We start from the raw sequence: 4,672 nt of genomic DNA on the forward strand, positions 1-4,672 counted from the left end.
CCAAAATGAGCTGTACCTGGCGGACATGATAAAGTTGGGTGACGAGAGAAAAGCCCTTCAAGGTTTTAGAGAGCTGGGCCTTCCTCGTGTGTGTGTGGTACACTTAATCTTTCCTACATCCGGATCTTTGCTCCTAAGGGACACAATCCAGAATCGTACAGCATGATTCTGCAGGTGGTGGTAGACATAAAGGGCAGGTTCGTAGAAGTTGTGACACTGCAATCCTGGAAAAACCCCGTCTGAAAGATAAGCTTTCCATGTTCTTCAGTGCCGCTGCCGCCCTCCCTCCCACATTTCAGTTAACAGGATGCTATCTCACTCATTCATTCTCTGTGACCAGGCCCTTTCATGCTTCAACCATAGCTTATGGCACCATACTGGGGTGGGGCGCAGGGAACTTCAACTACTACAACATCAGGGCCAGACAAGCAGCGGAAAGAGCAGTTGAATGGATAAAGTCAAAATGGTGGTAGCTTTGCACTCTTCTGGAAGTTAAGGAAGACCTTGTGGATATCATTGGCGTCTGCTGCATCTGCCACAACGTCTGCAAGTTGAGAGGGGGATTTACAGCTGGAGGATAATCCTGAGTTTCCAGGACCCCGGGCGGAGAAGGATGCCATCCCCATAGGATCTCAGCACCTGCAGGCCCCACATCCATGGAGACCCCCCACTCCACAACTGTCACACTGGGAGGTGAGAGACGTACAGTAGATGCAGCAGTAGCAGAGTTCATCTAGGAGCTTTACCGACATGTTATCTGCGATTAAGTACTGACTGTTAGAGCAGTACGACAATGGAACCAGTTATCCAGGGAGGTTGTGGGCTCTCCCACACTAGAGGCCTTCAAGAGGTGGCTGGACAACCATCTGTCAGGGATGCTTTAGGGTGGATTCCTGCACTGAGCAGGGGGTTGGACTCGATGGCCTTGTAGGCCCCTTCCGACTCTGCTATTCTATGATTCTATGTAGCTCTGCCAACTGACATCCTTCACTGATCTCGAGAGACCCTTTCACACAGGCCACTTGTAAACTCCCAGTCTGCCCTTAGTTAGCTTCTTGGAGTCACACGTGTGCCGATGCAGGCCGCAGTACTTGCACAATATTAAGTAGTGGATTAGAATCATCTGTCTTCTACTGCTAGGAATCAGCAAACACTAAAATTAGTACGTAAATCCACGTGTGCCGCACCTTTTGTCCCACGTTACCAGCACATGTGAAGGAGTCTGCAATATGAACTGTATTGCAAGTGGAAGACTGTGTGTGGGAACGGGAGCAGGAGGTGGACGGAGAAGCTAAACTCGGTTTTGAGGAACAAACGTAGGGTTGACTAGAAAGCTAAACTGAGTGAAGGGGCATCGATTGAGTATTGGTGGGTGAGTGGTACGTTGCTTCTGTAGTTCTACTGGACTACTTTTTACTAAATGCCATGTTTCAAGCACACCCACAGAGACAGTGAGCAGGTGGAGAGGGAGGCGCATTTCACTGGGACTGTATAAGCTAGGGTGACCATATGAAAAGGAGGACAGGGCTCCTGTATCTTTAACAGTTGCATAGAAAAGGGAATTTCAGCAGGTGTCATTTGTATAAATGGAGAACCTGGTGAAATTTCCTCTTCATCACACCAGTGAAAGCTGCAGGTGCCCTGCCCTCTTTTAAATCTGGTCACTCTAGTATAGCTCCTGCAGCTTTAACTGTTGTGACGAAGAGGGAATTTCACCAGGTTCTTCATATGTACAAATGACACCTGCTGAAATTCCCTTTTCTATGCAACTGTTAAAGATACAGGAGCCCTGTCCTCCTTCTCATATGGCCACTCTAGTATAAGCAGTTCTGGGAGCAGCCAAAGAGTATTACACATCCACAACATGGAGAGGACCAGTGACAAAGAGGCAGCTGATGCAATGAAGCCTTGCTAGTAAAACAACCCCCAGTTTGATTGTCTGACAGATAAGTCACGGATTTACTCTGAGTAAGGCAACAGTCCACTAGTAAGTTAAATCATGAGTTGTCATTACATGCAAGCCAGGTCAGTGGATACAGCAGGGGTCTCCAACTTTAGTGAGCCTATTTTGATTTTGGGAGGCTGCCGTGCGTTCTTCCACAAAATGGTGGCCATGGCCTGTCACAAAACACTTAATTTCCAGGAAGACCAACTGGTAAGACTGAAAGAAAAGTAACTTGTCCAAGGACCTGAGGCAAAGCAGAGGTAGGGTCTGAACTCCTCACAGACTTCTGAACCCACCGTTTTCTGCTCTAACACCCATTTCACAGAAGGCAAACAGATGAGACTCAGAAGGGAAGTAAAGTATAAGGCGGAGTTGGGCCAAATCCGTAACTTGGAGACTGAGCCCCAAATGCCAAATCACGTATTTGGTCTATAAAGCACAACAAAATACCCATTTTACAGAAGGTGGAATTGGGATACTCAAAAAAAGATTCCCCCCTCTCACGTGCACACACAGGCGACACAGACATACATCACAAGGAAAACAGTCCCCATGCTCCCCACCTGCTCTAGTCACTAGGCTTCTCTCTACCATGCCCAGCGTACCTTTTTCTGGGTGGCTCAGCACACTTCAGAATGGAACGCTGGGCTGCAGCCACCCACCATTCCCCGCCCCCTTAAGAGTGCCTCAGGAGCCAATTTTTGGAAATAAAAGGTGACGGTGCTCAAGAGTGGCACTTCCCCTCGCATTTGCAACATGCTAGTCCCCAAGTGTAATAAAAACAACAAGGTGTGTGCCAAGAGGTCTGTGGGCACAATGGTGCACGTGGGCACCACGTTGAAGAATGCATAGCCACCTTTGGGCTCCCTGTAAGGGAAGGTGCAATAGAAATGAGATATATTATGTATGATCTCGCCTAAGAACCTCCCTTCCTCCATGACTTCATCTCATTACGTGAACCGCCCAGAGAGCTTCAGCTATGGGGCGGATTATAAATGCAATAAATAAATAAAATCCTCTTTTAAAGGCAAGCCAGTAGCCCGCCACACATCTTGTGGCAGCTCATTCCAAAAATTACCGTAATGGCAGGCTGGGTGCAGATACTGCCCATCACCCCAATCTCAAGTGTTACAAGAGAGACAAAAGCGTGTGTCCATCTATTTCTTTTCCGCTTAAAAAGAAGAATGCTTGTTTTGTCTTGGATTGAGACTGTAGGGCAAGAGCCATAGCTCACTGGCAGAGTTCATGCTCTGCATTCCAAAGTCCCAATTCACAGATCCTCAGGTAGCTGGGCTGGGAAAAGGCCCCAACCCTGAGACCTCAGAGAGCCAATGTCAGTCAGAGTAGACTAGACTAGAGAGGGACCAATGGTTTGACTCAGTGGCCCTTTCTACACCAGAGGCCCAGTGTTGGGCAAAAGGTGGGATGATGATGATGATGATGATGATGATGATGATGATGATGATGATGATGATAATAATAATAATATCCCAGGAAAATCTCTATTCAGCCCTGGTTAGGCCTCATCTAGAGTATTGGGTCCAGTTCTGGGCTCCACAATACACAAGACAAGCTGGAGCATGTTCAGAGGAGGGCAACCAGGATGATCAGGGGTCTGGAAAGAAAGCCCTATGAAGAGAGACTGAAAGAACTGGGCATGTTTAGCCTGGAGAAGAGAAGACTGAGGGGAGACAGGATAGCACTCTTCAGATACTGAAAAGGTTGTCACACAGAGGAGGGCCAGGATCTCTTCTCGAGCCTCCCAGAGTGCAGGACACGGAATAACGGGCTCAAGTTAAAGGAAGCCAGATTCCAGCTGGACATCAGGAAAAAACTTCCTGACTGTTAGAGCAGTGTGACGATGGAATCAGTTACCTAGGGAGGTTGTGGGCTCTCCCACACTAGAGGCATTCAAGAGGCAGCTGGACAAGCATCTGTCAGGGATGCTTTAGGGTGGATTCCTGCATTGAGCAGGGGGTTGGACTCGATGGCCTTGTAGGCCCCTTCCAGCTCTGCTATTCTATGATTCTATAACTCATAACTGCTCATTCCAAGATGTCCCTCAAAAGCTCTTTAACATCTACTCCCTTCTCAAGGCGAACGGCCACAGAAGCTCATAAAACCTAAGAGAATTCCTGAATTGGAAGGGACCTCTAAGAGTGAAGAGCCTCTTTCAGCCCAAGGTCCAGATTCCATTTTGGAAAAGCTCTTGGGTGCTACATTCCAAAAGAATACCAGCATAGTCTGACTTAAAGCTCGTACTGCAAGTAACTAAGCTTAGGAGCAGTACGACAATGGAACCAGTTACCTAGGGAGGTGGTGGGCTCTCCCACACTAGAGGCATTCAAGAGGCAGGTGGACAACCATCTGTCAGGGATGCTTTAGGGTGGATTCCTGCAATGAGCAGGGGGTGGGACTCGATGGCCTTGTAGGCCCCTTCCAACTCTGCTATTCTATGATTCTATGAAAATGTAGGGATCATCACTGCCTGCTTCCGGAATCCCCTGTGTGGCATTTGGATGCACAGGAGCGATCCCGGGACAATCCCAGGATATAGGCCTGGTGTAGACATGCCCAGTATCAGGCAGCTTCCTGTGTTCAATATTGCTTTAGTTATTGTGAAATATAAAAAAGCTGGCGCCACAACAAACATGGATTAGGATAACCCAACATGCATTGTGCATTGGGTACTGGCCACTTCCTCCCCCACCCCGCCTCAACTTAATC

This window comes from Elgaria multicarinata, chromosome 3 (genome assembly GCF_023053635.1).
Source record: "Elgaria multicarinata webbii isolate HBS135686 ecotype San Diego chromosome 3, rElgMul1.1.pri, whole genome shotgun sequence".
In the NCBI taxonomy this organism is placed as follows: domain Eukaryota; kingdom Metazoa; phylum Chordata; class Lepidosauria; order Squamata; family Anguidae; genus Elgaria; species Elgaria multicarinata.